Here is a 17,577-nt window from a genome sequence, read left to right as displayed (position 1 = left end):
AGCTTTGCTTTTCTTTTTCAACATTCCTCTGGATATTCAGGGTCTTTTCTGGTTCCATAGAGATTTTAGGATTATTTGTTCCATTTCTTTGAAAAAAGTTGATGGTATTTTGTTAGAGATTGCATTAAATGTGTAGATTGCTCTAGGTAGAATTGACATCTTCACAATACTATTTTTCTTAGGAATGCATAAAAAAGGAAGTCTCTATTAAACAGTAACATTTCATTAATTTATTCAATAACATTTATTGGGTACTTACTATGTACCAGTTACTGTTCCAGGCATTTGAGAGAGACCAGTGAATAAAACAAAGATACATATGCTCAAGTTGCTAAAAATGTAGCAGAGGAAGACAGACAACAAAAATGAGCATAATTAGTAAATTATCTAAAATGATTAAAGATGGTAAGTGCTAAAGAAAAAAAAAGTAGAGGAGGGCAGGAGGGATTAGCAACATAGGTGGCAGGATAGTGAGACAGGTTGCAGTGATATAATAAGGTAGTAAAGGGTAGGCCTTATTGAGAAGGTAACATTTGAAGAAAGATTGAAGGAGGTAAGAGAGCCATAGTATATTTTGGTAAAAGAACATTCTAAGCAAAAATAACAGCAAGTAAATAAAGGTTCTAAAGCAAGAGGGAGTGCACCTGCATGTTTGAGGAACATAAGGAAATCAGGGTAGTGGATCACAGTGAGTTGGGGGAGTATGGTAGAAGAGCAGGTGAAAAGGTCACAAAGCTGTTCAGTAATCTAGGCAAGAGATGACCAGAATAGCTTAGAATAGAATAACAGTGGGGGTGAGAGTAAAAAAGAATGGTTTATTTCTGTTTATCTTTTTAAAGGCAGAACTGTAACCAAATCTATGTGAATTCACTCCTTGTGAATCAGAAAATGCACCAGGTTGAGTTGTCACACAAAGAAAACTTTAATTTGCAGCAAAGGAGATCACAGAGAAAGACTTCTAAAGCTGTGACTCCCCAAGAGAGGGTGAATGAGTTCCCTCTATGCCCTACATAGAGGCAGACATAGGTCACACATGTACCTTAAGGAAACATGCCTATACATACATTGTATGTTACGTAAATGAGGCAAAGGATACTCCTTGGGCAGAGATTTCAGTGTTAAATTGAAGTAAAGGTAATAGTAGGTCATTCCAGAGGTCATTCCACAGTCCATTGTAAGATACTAGTAAGTATGTGAATATTGTTGAGAGATACATTAACTGTTACAAATAAAAATAGTCAAACTCACAGAAGCGGAGAATCAAATGAAGGTTGTCAGAAGCTGGAGGGAAGGGGGAAATGGGGAATTGTTTTTCAGTGGGTATAAAGTTTCTGTTATACATAATGAATTTTATATCCCCTACAGGCAGATCACACATACAAACACACATGCACATATGTTGTACAACAGTACCTATAGTTAACAATACAAAATTGTGCACTTCAAAATATGTCATGTCGAGGAGATAGATTTCATATTTAAAAAATGGAAAGAAAAGATACCACAAGGAAACTTTTGGAAGTATTGGATATGCTTAGTGCCTTGCTTATGGTGATGGTATCACTGATGTATGCCTATGTCCAAACTCATCAATATGTATACATTAAATGTGTACAATTTTCGTATATCAATTATACCTCAATAAAGTAAAAAAAATTTGAATTGTTAAGATCTATTGTAATACTGATGTTCATTTTTTTGTAGTTCCTAGTTTTTATTTGAATTCCAGTTAGTTAACATATAGTGTAATATTAGTTTCAGTTTCACGAGTAGAACTTAGTGAATCATCACTTACATATAACACCCAGTGCTCATCACAACTGCCCTCTCTGTTACACATCACCCATTTAACCCATCTTCCTCCCAACTACCCTCCAGCAGCCCTCATTTTGTTCTCTATAGTTAAGAGTCTGTTTTATGGTTTGCTTTTCTCTCTCTCTCTCTCTTTCTCTGGTCCTCTATGCTCATCTGTTGCATTTCTTAAATTCTACATAAGAGTGAGATCATATGGTATGTGTCTTTTTCTGACTTATTTCGCTTAGCATAATACACTCTAGTTCCATCCACATCGTTGTAAATGGAAAGATTTCATTCTTTTTGATGGCTGAGTCATATTCCATTGTATGTATACCACATCTTCTTCATCTATTAACCAGTTGATGGACATTTGGGCTTTTTCCATAATTTGGCTATTGTTGATAATGCTGCTTATAAACATTGGAGTGTATGTATTCCTTTGATTCAGTATTTTTGTATCCTTTGGGTAAATACCTTGTAGTGCAATTGCTGGATCATATGGTAGTTCTATTTTTACATTTTGAGGAAACTCTATATTGTTTTCCAGAGTGGCTGCACCAGTTTGCATTCCCACCAAGAATTTAAGAGTGTTCCCCTTTCTTTGCATCCTCACCAACACAGGTTGTTTCCTGTGTTGTTAATTTTAGCTATTCTGACAGGTGTGAGGAGCTATCTCATTGTACCTTTGATTAATATTTCCCTGATGATGAGTAATGTTGAGCATCTTTTCATGTGAGTGTGGGCCATCTGTATGTCTTCTTTGGAAAAATCTCTATTCATATCTTCTGCCCATTTCTTAACTGGATTATTTGGTTTTTGGGTGTTGAGTTTGATAGGTTTTTTATAGATTTTGGACATTAACCCCTATATCAGATGTTATTTGCAAATATCTTCTCCCATTCCAAAGGTTGTCTTTTAGTTTTGTTGATTGTTTCCTTCAATGTGCAGAAACTTTTTATTTTGATGCAGTCCCTATAGTTCATTTTTGCTTTTGTTTCCCTTGCCTCAGGAGATATCTAGTAAGAAGTAGTTATGGCAGATGTCAAAGAGGTTACTGCCTGTGTTATCCTCTAGGATAGTATAAGTTTCTCACTTCAAATTTAGGTCTTTAGTCTATTTTGAATTTATTTTTGTGTATGGTGTAAGAAGGTGGTCCGGTTTCATTCTTCTGCATGTTCCTGTCCAGTTCTCCCAACACCGTTTGTTGAAGAGACTGTCTCATTTCCATTGGATATTTGTTCCTGCTTTGTCAAAGAATAATTGACTATATAGTTGTGGGTCCATTTCTGGGTTTTTATTCTATTCCATTGATCTTTGTGTCTGTTTTCTGCCAGTACCATACTGTCTTAATCACTACTGCTTTGTAATATGACGTAAAGTCCAGAATTGTGATGCCTCAGCCATGCTCTTTTTTTTTTTCCAGATTGTTTTGACTACTTGAGGTCTTTTGTGGTTCCATAAAAATTTTAGCATGGTTTGTTCTAGCTCTGTGAAAAATGCTGTTGGTATTTTGATAGGGATTTCATTAAATGTGTAGATTGCTTTGGGTAGTATAGACATTTTAAGAATATTTGTTCTTCCAATCCATGATCATGGCATGTTTTTCCATTTCTTTGTGTCATCTTCAATTACCTTTTTAAAAAAGATTTATTTATTTATTTGAGAGAGAGCATGAGTGGGGGAAGGGGCAAAGGGAGAGGGAGAAGGAGAGAAGCAGACTCCCTACTAAGTCCAGAGCCTGATGCGGGGCTTGATCCCACAGCCCTGAGATCATGACCTGAGCCAAAATCAAGAGTGACACTAAACCAACTGAGCAACCCAGGCACCCCCTTCAATTTCTTTCATAAGTCTTCTATACAGATCTTTTACCTCTTTTGTTAGGTTTATTTCTGTGTATCTTATGGTTTTAGTGCAATTGTAAATAGAACTGATTCCTTAATTTGACTTTCTGCTGCTTCATTATTGGTGTATGGAAATGCAACAGATTTTTGTACATTGATTTTGTATCTTGCAACTTTACTGAATTTGTGTATCAGTTCTAGCAATTTTTTGGTGGAGTCTTCCAGGTTTTCTACATAGAGTAATATGTCATCTGCAAATAGTGAAAGTTTGACTTCTTTCTTGCCAATTTGGATGCTTTTAATTTCTTTTTGTTGTCTGATTGCTGAGGCTAGGACTTCCAGTGCTATGTTATATAACAATGGTGAGACTGAACATCCTTGTCTTGTTCCTGACTATAAAGGAAAAGCTCTCAATTTTCCCCATTGAGGATGATATTAGATGTGTGTTTGTTGTACATGGGCTTTATGATGTTGAGGTTTGTTCCCTCTACCCTACTTTGTTGAGGGTTTTTATCAAGAATTGATGCAACTGGGTGCCTGGGTGGCTCAGTTGGTTAAGCAACTGCCTTCGGCTCAGGTCATGATCCTGGAGTCCCAGGATCGAGTCCCGCATCAGGCTCCATGCTCAGCAGGGAGTCTGCTTCTCCCTCTGACCCTCCCCTCTCTCATGCTCTCTCTCTCTCTCTCTCATTCTTTCTCTCAAATAAATAAATAAAATATTAAAAAAAAGAATTGATGCAACTAATGAACCATTGAATACTATATCAAAAACTAATGATGTACTATATGTTAGCTAACTGAACATAAAAAAATAATTGATGCTATATTTTGTCAAATGCTTTTTGTGCATCTATTGGGAGGATCATATGGTTCTTATCCTTTCTTTTATTAACGTGGTGTATCACGTTGATTGATTTGCAAATATTGAACCACTCTTGCAGCCCAGGAATAAATTCCACCTGATCATGGTGAATGGTTCTTTTAACTTACTATTTGACTTGGTTTGCTAGTATTTTGTTGAAGATTTTTGCATCCATGTTCATCAGGAATATTGGCCTGTAGTTATCTTTTTTAGTGGTGTCTTTGTCTGGTTTTGGAATCAAGGCAATGCTGGCCTTGTAGAATGAGTTTGGGAGTTTTCCTTCCATTTCTATTTTTTGGAACAGTTTCGGAAGAATTGGTATTAACTCTTCTTTAAATGTTTGGTAGAATTCACCTTTGAGACCATTTGGGCCAGGACCTTTGTTTGTTGGGAGATTTTTGATTACTGATTCAATTTCTTTGCTGGTTATCCATCTGTTTGAGTTTTCTATTTCTTCCTATTTCAGTTTTGGTGGTTTATGTGTTTCTCAGAATTTATCTATTTCTTTCAGATTGTCCAATTTGTTGGCATATAATTTTTCATGATATTCTCTTATAATTTTATTTTGGTGATCTTGGTTATGATTTCTCCTCTCTCATTTGTGATTTTATTTATTTGGGTCCTATCGCTTTTATTTTTTATAAATCTGGCTAGAGTTTTATCAGTTTTATTAATTTTTTCACCATTCCTTTTCATTGATCTGTTCTACTGTGGGTTTTTTATTTGTTTGTTTCTCTATCATTCATTTCTGCTCTAATCTTTATTATTTCCCTTCTTCTGCTGACTTTAAGCTTCATTTATTGTTCTCTTTTAGCTCCTTTAGGTGTAAGTTTAGGTTGCATATTTGAGATTTTTCTTGCTTTTTGAGGTAGGCCTTCCTTCTTAGGACCTCTTTTGCTGCATCCCAAATATTTTGGACACTTGTGTTTTCATTTTCATTTGTTTCCATGTATTTTTTAATTTCTTCTTTGATTTCCTGCTTGACTGATTCATACTTTAATAGCATGTTTTTTTAACCTCCATGTATTTGTAGTCTTTCCAAGGTTTTTCTTGTGGTTGACTTCAAGTATCATATCACTTAGTCAGAAAATATGCATAGTATGATCTCAATATTTTTGTATTTGTTGAGGCCTGATTTGTGACCCAGTATGTGATCTATTCTGGAGAATGTTCCATGTTCACTGGAAAAAAAAAATGTGTATTCTGTTGCTGTGGGATGAAATGTTCTGAATATATCTGTTAAGTCCATCTGGTCCAGTGTGTCATTTAAAGCCATTGTTTCTTTGATTATTTTCTGCTTAGATGATCTGCTTATTGCTGTAAGTGGGTTATTAAAGTCTCCTACTATTATTGTATTATTATCAGTTAGTTCCTTTATGTTTGTTTTTAATTTTTTTATATATTTGGGTGCACCCAATTTGAGGGCATAAATATTTACAATTGTTAGAGCTTCTTGTTGGATAGACCTTTTTATTATGATATAGGGCCTTCTTCATCTTTTTTTATAGTCTTTGGTTTAAAATTTAGTTTGCCTGATAATAAGCTTTGCTACTCCAGCTTTCTTTTGACTTCCATTTGCATGATAAATGGTTCGCCATCCCCTCTCAATATGCAGGTGTCTTTAGATCTAAAATGATTCTCTTGTTAGGCAGCATATAGATGGACCTTGTTTTTTTTTTATCAATTTCAACACTCCATGTCTTTTGATTGGACCGTTTAGTCCATTTGCATTCACAGTAATTATTTGTAGGTATGAATTTAGTACTGTTTTATTACTTGTTTTGTTGTTGTTTCTGTAGATTTTCTCTGTTCCTTCTTAATCTTTGTCAGTTTTGGTCTTTCTTTCCCACTCAAAGAGTCCCCTTTAATATTTCTATGAGGGCTAATTAGTGGTTCTGAACTCTTAGTTTTTTTGTCTTGGAAACTCCTTTTCTCTCCTTCTATTATGAATGATAGCCTTGCTGGATAGAATATTCTGCTCTGCAGCTTTTTACCATTCAGCACATTGAATATATCATGCCATTTTTTTCTTGCCTGCCATTTCTGTGGAGAGATCTGCTGCTAAACTTATTTGTCTTCCCTTATAGTTTAGGGACTTACTTCTTTTGTCTTGCTGCTTTCAGGATATTTTCTTTAGCTCTATATTTTGCAAATTTGACTATGATATGTCTTAGTGTTGGTCTGCTTTTGTTGATTTTGATGGGAGTTCTTTGTGCTTCCTGGATTTGGATGTCTGTTTCCTTCCCCAGTTTAGGGAAGTATTCAGCTATAATTTCCTCCTTGCCTCCCTCTTCTTTTCCTCCTCTCTTCTTCTGGGACTACTATAATGTGAATGTTATTACACTTTATGGAATTGCTCAGTTCCCTAAGTCTACATCCATGGTCTTTTTGTTTCCCTCTTCTTTTCAGTGTCATTATTTTCTATAATTTTATCCTCTGTATCATTAATTTGTTCCTCTGTTTTTTCCATCCTGGTAGTCATTACATCCAATCTGTTTCAAATCTCTGCTATTGCCTTATTAATTTCTGACAGTTTTTTAACTCATATCTCTGTAGTAAGAGTCTCCTTGATATCTTCCATGCTTTTCTCAAGCTCAGTGAGTATCCTTCTGATTGTTGCTTTACATTCTCCATCACAAATATTACTTATATCTGTTTTGATTAGATCTCTGGTCATGAACTTTTCTTGTTCTTTCTTTTGGGATGAATTCCTTCTCTTGGTATTTTGTATAGGCCTCTGTCTTCTTCTGTGTGCTAGGAAAGCCTTTTATGTTTCCTGCTCCTGAGAGTAATGGCTTTAAGAAGAAGAGGTCATATACTGTATAGTGCCTGATGCTTCAGGAAGTGTCCCTGGTGTATGCTGTGTGCACTCTGCTGCTGTGTTTTGGCCGCTGTTTCCCTCAGGTCATTCCTCTGCAGAGTTTCTCCTTGCCTGCAATGGGGAATATTCGGACCTTGGCCAGAATGTGGTGTGTTTTAACTAGGTGTGTTCTGGTCTGCTTGTTAAAAGTAGCCCAATCTTATTTCCACTAGAGCCAAAGCTTTGCAGAACTTTATGGCCTGTAGACATGGTGCATGTATGGGGTTTGTGCTGGTCTTCTGGCAGAAGGGCCCACTGCACTGATTCTTAGGCACACTTTCCTGGGCAAAGCATGCCAGAAGAGTTCAGGGTGGGCGGGGCTTGGTGTAAGTGGTTTAGGCTGCCAATGTTGGGTCTGTGTTGCTTACTGAAGTTAGTTTTTACTAAGGGGTGGGGAAAAGAAATGGTGTCAGCCAGCAACCTAGTCCCAGAAGAGGGGAGTTTGCACCTGCTGCTGTCTGGGAAACCCTCCCAGAAGAGCGAACAATCTCCCCTTGTGTGTCACAAGCATCCCTCAGATCACTGCCTTCTTCTTGTCTGTGTCTAAGCCACCTGTTTGCTCAGCAGCAGTGAAACTTGGGCTCTATTCCAGGCAGACTGGCTGAGTTTAAAAACTCTAAACTTTAGGGACCTGGCATGGCAGGGATCCACACTGGTCCGCTGGGGAAGGGTCTTGCCACCCTGCGACTGATGCAAGTTTATCCCAGTAGGGTAGTTGTACCAAAGCACAGAGACAGAGTTTGGAGTAAAGCACTGCAAAGAGCCGGTGTCCAGGTTTGCCTCCCACAGCAGGTGTCTCTGCACCTATGCTGAGGGTTGGGTTAAGGAAATGGTGCCTGCCTGCTTCTTTGTCCATGGAGAGACTATGCCACCTCTTCCAGATGCACTCCAAGAAGGGGGACCATCTCTCCCTGTGAGTTCCAGGGGATCCTCAGATCCTCTTTCTCCACAGGAGTACTGCAGCACCCACAGGGCTCCACACCAGCCACACTGTGGACCCCTAAAACCCCAGTCTTTGAGCCCTGCTCATTGTAAGAATCCCTCGTTTTCCCAGTCCCTCTTGTTTTCCCAGTCAATGGCTTTAGGGAAATGTTTTCCTTGTGTGATCCCCTGTGCACTCCTCTCTCTCTGCCTGTCACCTCTCTCTGAGCCCAAGGCTCCCTCCTCTCCACAGCACCTGTGATTTGTTTCTCCCCCAGAACATGTCTCCACATCTCCTGCCTTCCATGATGTGTCCTCTTTTCTCCCTCTAGTTGTGTAGTTTGTTCTGTCAGTTCTTAGATGGATTTCTTGGATATTCAGAATGATTTCATATTTATCTAGCTGTATTTGAGGGACAAGGCAAGCCTAGGGTTGTCCTACTACTCTGCCATCTTAGCTCCTTCTCCCTGATACTCATTTTGATAAGGATGAGGGAGGTAGGAGGTAAGAGTTTAATTTTTACAAAAATCTAAAATTATCTTAAATCATCTTTATTCTATTTGTATCAATGTAAAATATAATTATTTGAAATAAAACAAGACTGAAAATTTTTAGAGATATATCAGGCATGTGTTTTTAGTTTGACCAACTTTAAACATATTTTAAATTTGGTTTTTGTCCATTATTTATTTAAATTAAACATTTGGAACATATGAGCAAGTGTGTGTGAGATCTGCCTGTAGGGATGTGAGTGGTGGTGGCAGTATGTGAATCTTTAGACAACTTCAGCAATGTCATTAAAATGTTTTAAGAGCTTAAAAATAATGATTACATCATTTAGTTTGGTATGTTTAATTCTGAATTTTTAGTGCCTACCTCTGATTAACAATGTCAAAATAACTGATCCAAATTGTGTGATTATAACTATATTTAGTAATAAAGATGATCTCTTGTCATCAGGTAGACACCCAAAGAATTTGACAGGCCTAAACAAATGAAAGGATGGAGTTGCCATGAAAGACTATAGAAAGGCACACCAAATCCAGAGCAGTTATTGTTCCACATTGAGATCCACAGAGAAAATAAGTTGAAGTAACTTGTTTGAATCAACTTGGCAGAGAAAAATATTTCAAAAAACAATAAGTATAATGTCAGTGTGATGTGGCAATTAACAGTTGTAAAGACTTGTAAAACAAATGGGGTGAATAATTATTATAAGGATTAGGAAAATAGAGAAAGGGTAATTGGCTTTTAGCCAAAATGTTGATTAAATGTCTCCAGAATTCCTCCAACTATGAGTTTACAAATAATATTAAAGTTGTCAAATGACATCTATGTTTCTCCATTGCTGTATTACATTTACTTCTCATTCCTTGGATATAATTTTGGAATCTGGCTTATGTTTTTTTTAATATTTATTTATTTGAGAGAGAGAGAAAGAGAGGGAGAGCACAAGCACAAGCTGGGGGAGGCAGAGGGAGAAGCAGACTCCCCACTGAGCAGGGAGCCCAATGCAGGGTTCGATCCCAGGACCCTGGGATCATGGTCTGAGCTGAAGGCAGACGCTTAACCGACTGAGCCATCCAGGCGCTCCTGGAATCTGGCTTATGTTTTACCTCAATATTTGAACAATATTCTCAAAGTTTATCACCAACGACTAAATCCAATGGCTTTTCCTTAAGAAAGAGAGAGAGTGCCTGCAAGAGAGAGAGCATGAGCAGGGGGAAGGGCAGAGGGAGAGGGAGAGAGAGAATCCCAAGCAGATTGCCTGCTGAGTGCAGAGCCTAATGTGGGGCTTGATTTCACAACCCTGAGATCATGACCTGAGCCAAAATCAAGAGTTGAACTCTTAACCTACTGAGCCACCCAGGCACCCCAAAATCTAATAGCTTTTTAAAACCACTGTTCTTCAATATTCTTTCAATATTTTGCACTATTGAGTAACTACTTCCATGGAATGACTGGTTTATTCAACAAATCATTGCAGCACACCTTCCATATGACAGCCTTTGTGCTAGAAGATAAACAAGACTAAATTATTGTTTTTGTGGTGCTCTTAAAAAGGAAATATACACCCTACCTTCAAAGACATTTCAGTATAGTGGTTTAAGTGTTATGTCAGCAATATGATGGAGTTTAGTCTTAAAGGTTAAGTAGGAATTTGTCAAGGGAAGAAGAACCATGGTGAAAGAAGGGAAAGTGAAAAAAGAATAATAGAAGTTGTAGTATATGTGAACATCCAAAAGTGATAGAGAAAATAGTGCCTTGTAGAACTGTAAATATGTATGTTCAGAGTATGGTGTGCTAACTATTCACATTTCTGCAAACACAAAAATCTTTCAAATCTCGGTGCCTTTGCCCATACTGGTCCCTTTCCCTACACCTGGTTTTCTTACTATCAGTTTTCAAAGTTCAGCATGGGTCCTGGAAAACCTTTCACTGTTGCCCTCTCCCTACCTCTCCTCTCTTTCTCACATATGCATTTTTTCTTATTCTTATGTTGTTTTCCTAAGTCTTCTTCACATTTTTGACCCAACTAATCTCATTTTTATGGTTAGAAAAAAGTAGAAAAAATGCCCAACTTTTAGATTTATTTATTTATTTGATTTTTTTGGTGGGCAGCAAAGCAAAGTTTATTGAGTGATAGTACAAAGCTCCCAAAGAGGGAGGGGACCTGAGAGGGTTGCCCCAAAAAATGCTTAACTTTTAAAAGAAAAATTAACTATTAATCAAAGAACACACTCTTATAAAAAGTAAACCTGGAAAAAAAAAGTGGAAGTCACAGTGCATTTAAAATATTTCTTGATTTACAAAAAACTTTATTCTCACATAATATGTCAGGATTATGGCAATTGCATAACATGAGGCACACCTTAAATTTTTCTTCCTTTTTAGAACAGTAAAACATTTTATTTATGAATTATGTAACTTATCTGTAAAAAGTCTGCCTGAGGAAAGCAGTTTTTAATGATGCTAATCTCTTTAAGTTAATATAAATTGGTTCAGTTATTGTTTTAAATCATATTGTTTTTAAAACAGTCAATTAAAATATTTTAGGAAATCTACAACAACCATGCTCTATGTTAGCAGCCATTTCTAATTAAAATGTTATTTTAAAACAAGTATTGTATCACTGAATATAGCAAACAATAAAAATAAAGTGAATTATTACTTACAATACATTGTGCTTACTCTGCTTTTACACCATGTATAACCACTTATTTGCAAAAAGGCTCTCTATCTTTGCATGCACAAACAATGTGCTCTGGACAGAAATCTGTTACAGTCCCTAGACAATCATGAAAGCCAGTCACAGATGTACAGTTGGCTGTAAATAACAACTTTCAAAAATCCCTCAACAATATAGAACAAAATGTTTCAAAATTGGCTAATACACATGTGAAAAGTTCTACATATAAGAAAAACTATTTATGTTAAGGAAATGTGAAAGTGAAAATAACTTTGGATGTTCAAATATGTTTTCAAGTACTAGTTCTAAAAATTAAGACAAGCAACAAACATGATTTCATTCTATTATTTTGTACCTGATGATTTTCATAGCATGACTTAAAATTAACAGTCAGGGGCGCCTGGGTAGCTCAGTTGGTTAAGCGACTGCCTTCAGCTCAGGTCATGATCTTGGAGTCCCGGGATCGAGTCCCACATCGGGCTCCCTCCTTGGCAGGGAGTCTGCTTCTCCCTCTGACCCTCTTCCCTCTCGTGCTCTCTATCTCTCATTCTCTCTCTCTCTCGAATAAATAAATAAAATCTTTTAAAAAAATTAACAGTCAGTATGCAGCATTACAGACCAAAGGATATATAACATTTAAAATAAAGTCCTTTCAGAATAAATTTGAGTATCATCTCTAGCTAATGGAAGATAAACCAATATAGCTGAAGATAGAGTCAACATATGTCCTGGTTTGCTAGGACAGTTCCAGTTATGTCTGTTGTCCTGGAATAATTATTAATACTTTTTTTTTCACTCTCAAAGTGCCCTGGCTGAGACAGAGAGATTAGTACTAGTAGGCCACTGGGGGGTAGCAGGCACCTCAGCCCTAACACTTAATGATTTTTTTATATTTGTAAGACTACCCTGGAGAATCATTCTGTCAATGATACAGCTGCAGCATCCCTTCCAGCAATCTGGACTGAGAAAAGGTTTTCTAGAGTTTGAAAATTACTGAGTAGCAAAATTTATTAGGAGTCACAGGATCCATAAACATGCATAGAAAATGTAATTTCAAGAAAGGGATAACTATTTTGACCCTCTGTCAGTGTAAACACAAAGAAGAGATTCTATAAAATGAAATTTCAGATTGTCTGAGTTCCAGACCTCTGAGTATCTTAGAGGTGGCAGGTAAGACAAGAAAATGTTTCTGATAAGATCAGGCCTACAGAATCCAAAGGAAAACTGCCCTTTGGAGAGCATATTTTTTTCTAACATAAAATATGACACACTGATGTTGCTACATAAACATAGCTAAAAGAAACAAAAGAGTGACATCAGAAAACATAAAGGAATTTTTAAGTGAAAACACTATACAGTACTTTAAAAAGAGTTCCACTCTAATATCTGAATATGGAAACAACTTCAGTTGACCAAAATGCTCCACTGACCATCTAACTATCCAACATAGCAAAAATCTTTCACCAGAATTAGTGGGTCAAATGGTGCTACTTTTTTAGATTTTAGGCTATGTTTTATAGTCAGATATGTTTATATGATTATATAATTTATTTATTTGGATATCTCTTTCCTTTTATTGGGATTCATATGTTTTTTATTATACCAAGTAAGTATATGTTGTATTGAACATATTGCAGAGTGAAAAATTTCTGAAAAATAAAGTACAACCTTTTTATATTATGACAAAGTCTTAAATATAAGTAGCTTAAAATAATCAGTAATATTGACACAAGTAAAGGTTTTTGTTGGTAGTCCATAAAATTTTTTATATTTATCTTAGCAGAGACAAACATGTTAATTACAAGTGAAAACAATTATTTATCCATTTTAAAAATAAACATTTAAAAAAATCAGATATTTTCAGGTTTGTGAATTTTTTTGTTGTTTAATATTAACTTTATTTTATTAGTTTTTTAAATTTTATTTTATTATGTTATGTATCACCATACATTACATCATTAGTTTTTGATGTAGTGTTCCATGGTTGTGAATTTTTAACAACAGAACTTTGCTTGGAATACAGTCTAATCTCTTAGGCTACCTACTGCAGCCTTGATTCCCTGTCTAATTAAAATGTAATTAATATTTCACATCTTCAACCAATGAAAATAAAGCAATTTAAAATTTTCTTGTGTTGTGCACAGTGTACAGTCAGAAAACAGCAGGAGATGAACAGAATTCTAGTCAATATAAACATGCTATCCATCATTGTGAAAGTAAGGCAGAAACATAAGCAGTCTTAACAACTGTACTTAAAGCCTGCTTCAATTATGAGAGGTGATCAGTAAACAGAGATTGTGAATGGTTTATAATAGGAGATAAGTGAGCATAGATTTTGAACTTTTTTCCCCCAGCCTGTGTAAATTACTAAATTTTTGGTTGCATACTCGTTGGTTCCCCATATCTATAGTCTCTCTATACAGAACAGACATGACTTATCAGTTGTATACTATTTGAGTTCAGTCACAGCTATTTGTTACTTAGAAGAACTGTTTTTTCATCTTTGTACTAGGTTTTATAATGTCTTATTATTTGCCAAAAAAACCCCACCTCTTCATGTTTGAAACATACTGCTACATATGTAGTTTTCAACTTTGTCAAAGTCAGAGATCTCTGACCTTAAAGCCAGCTAGGATTGCTAAGCAATAATCTGAGGACATCATTGGGTATCATTGGCAGGGAGAAAAAAAATAAAGAGTAAGGAAAAAAAAAGGAAGTGAAAGAGGGCAGAAAGAGAGAAACAGAAGTAAGGAGAGCTGTCATGAAGAGAAAATAAAGAGACAAGGAAGCATTAGGCAGAGCAACAGACATAGATGTAACCCAGCGGGGACTCCAGGCTTTAGGATCCTTCCTCCCTCATATTTTCTCTCTCTTTCTCTTCCTCTCCCTTCAAGTCCACATTTATCAGGATGTCAGTTCACATTCTGCTAATATTACCTACTCTATATTTTTCATCTACGTGATTTTGATAAGTTGTTAACCTTGCATCCACTGTGTATCTCAAAATCTACTATTTTCGCTATCTACTGACAAGTGTATTTTATGTACTATTTTCTGCTTGGAATTTATCCATTATTGTACTTTATTCTTCACTCCTTCTTTCTGGCAACCAATAAAATCAGTTTCATGAAGGTTCCATGTTGAACCTTTATGTTACCTGTTAATACAGATAGATCATTTTTTATCTACCCAGCTCACCCTGACCCAGTATAACTTATTGTTTACAACAATTCTATCTCACCTTAAAAATAATTTGCTTGTTTTATAATACTTACAGCAGTAAAATATGTACTTATTGGTATTGGTACCATATTAACAGAATATATATACTCACTTTTGAAAAATAGGATTTTTTGTTTATTTCTATCATTGTGAGAACCAAGTCCTTATTTAATGTTTAGTAAGAAATAAGATAAAAAAGGTTATGAATCACTGAGACTAGATAGAGTCTCTCTACATAAACTCTGCCTGAATCCCCTCTACAAAATTACACTGGCTTTTGAGATGAATCTTAGGGTTTTTTGGTTTGAAATTTATAGATTACAATTGTCACTAAAGTGCTCTGCTTAAACATTTTGGGGTGACAGGTAACTCAGATGCTCTGGAAGTAGCCAGCTCTATTAGAAATATTCTTTCTTCTATTAAATAAAAATCTACTTTCTTGAAACTTTCAGCCAATATGGAACAAATTCACTGTGGACCAATTAGGAAGTCCTGTCATACGGTGAGACTTAAGAAGCACAGTAGTAGACAACTTGTGAGAAGGGAACATTTCAGCTAACATATCCAATTTACTATGGGTATAGTTAATACATACCTCCCTTCTTCATCTCTATCCTTTCTAAGACATTAGGTTATAAATTATCTATGTGAGGCACACGATGATGGTTTCAATTCTAACAATAAATTGTTCCTTCCCAGCCCAACTAACACTTTCTTCTATGTAGGCAAAAACCTTTCTTCCCCCAACAGAGGGTGAAAATGCCAGTTATTGCTATCTCAGCCTACTTTGCAGCTAGGTATGGCCATGTGGCACAATTCTAATTAATGGGACTTAAAGAGAAGTCTGTGGAGCTTCTCAGAAAAATTTCCTCCCTGGTAAAAAGAAAAAGGTTGCTTTCCCTTGCAGTCTTCTTTCTTCCTGCTTTTCATACAGCTGTATCAATATGTGATGCTTAGAATGGTTCCAGTCACCTTGTAACCATGAGTAGAGATATCCTAATACAATGGAGGCTATAGAGTGAAAAGATGGAAAAAAACTAGGTCCTTGATGACCTCACTGAACCATCAAATCAAGCCTGGGGGTGCCTAAACTCCAACTTCTTGTTATATGAGATTTATTAATAAACTTCTATTGTTTAAACAACATTTAATTGGATGTTCTATTACTTGCAGCCAGAAGTATTCTGATACACTATGTTAATGAAAACAAACAGTACAGATCAACTAAAGTGGCCTTTAAAGAATTCTAGGGATATAAGGTAAATATTATATATTTTAGCACATTGGGGTAATGTTACAAACCATTACAAATGGTTAATCTGATGCCTGAAACAGGATGCAATTATTTTTTTAAAGTATATATATGTTATAAATCCATATAATTACAGAGGCTGGCAAATCCAAAATCTGTAGTGTGGGCTGGCAGGTTGCAGATCCAAGAGAACCCATGGTGTAATTTCAGTTCCAAGGCAGTCTGCTGGGTTACCAGCAAACAGTCTTCTATATTGCTCTTACTTGAGGAAGCTAGACTTTTTGCTCAATTTAGGCATTTAACTGATTGGATGAGGTCCACCCGCTTTATGGAGGGTAATTTGATTTAATCAAAATTTACTGATTTAAATGTTAATCTCAGAAATAGGATGCAATTAAATCCAAGAAGGCTAACAATGGATCCCAAATTTTAAAATAATTATATAATGGGAATTTAGTGTGGCCTGCAATTAAAGTAATAATCAGATGTTAATAAAGTATATGTAAATAATTCAGTAAAAGTAATCTTACAATAACAATAGCTCATCTATATAATTGGGATATATCAGCTTGATCCAGATATGGTCAAACATACTATTTCAAAAGAACAAAAATTTTACCCTAGTTCTGCCTCTTGTTAACTGTGTGACCTTAGGTAAGTTACCTAAATTCTTTAAGCTTTAGTTTCCTCTTTTGAAAAGAGGGAGTGATAATAATAGTACTTTCCTCATAATCTTGTTATGAGGATCAAAAAAGTAACACAGCACTTACTTAGCATGTAAGAAGTGCTTGATAAGTGAGAGCTATTATTGTAATTATTTATAATTTTATGACAAATGCAATTCAAATAAAAGATTAGAACAGAATCATTGTCATTTAGGTGAATAGGATGTAATTTTAGGTTTCATCCTTGAATGAGTGGAAAGAACATCAAAATCAGGCAAGAAATAAACAGATTGTTAATGGGAGTATGCGTGTATTTCAAAAGTGGGTTGGATTTAAGTTCAAAAACATAGAAAACTAATAGTAGTTACCTTTGGGAGAGTAATGACTGAGGGTTAGCCACAGGGGAATCCTGGGGTATGGATAATGTTTTGGTTCTTGATCTGGGTACTATTTACATGGGTATGCTCACTTTGTGAAAGATTACCTGCCTGTGCACTTATGATTTATGTATTTTTATGAATGCAATACTTCAATAAAAAGTTATTTTATAAAGGGGAGTTGGGGTTTCTCATAGAAAGAAAATAACAAGTTTAATGTAAATTAAATTCAGATCTTTTACTTTCAGAAAGGCATATTTGACTTTTCTTTACATGTTTATGGACAAAGGCAAATCCATAAATAATGAGCCATAAGAAAGTGAGATTAATCTGAGTATTTTTGAGATTTATGATGATAGGCCAAGACACTGTAATAAGGAACTTAGCTTGCTTTTTTTGGAGACTAAACTAATCTCAGTAAACCTTGAGATCATCATCAAGGCCTTACACGAATTCTTGTTCAGAAGATAGGACAAATATTGTGGTGGGTTAAGTGCATAGACTTCAGAGCCCAACAGTTGGGGTTTATAACTTGACTCCCCCATTTGCTCACTGTATATTTCAGTTTCCCCATCTGTAAAATGGGAATA

This window comes from Callorhinus ursinus, unplaced genomic scaffold, assembly GCF_003265705.2.
Source record: "Callorhinus ursinus isolate GAN/ISIS: 27379988/994484 unplaced genomic scaffold, GSC_fseal_2.0 scaffold40, whole genome shotgun sequence".
Lineage (NCBI taxonomy): Eukaryota > Metazoa > Chordata > Mammalia > Carnivora > Otariidae > Callorhinus > Callorhinus ursinus.
This window is presented reverse-complemented; position numbering follows the sequence as displayed.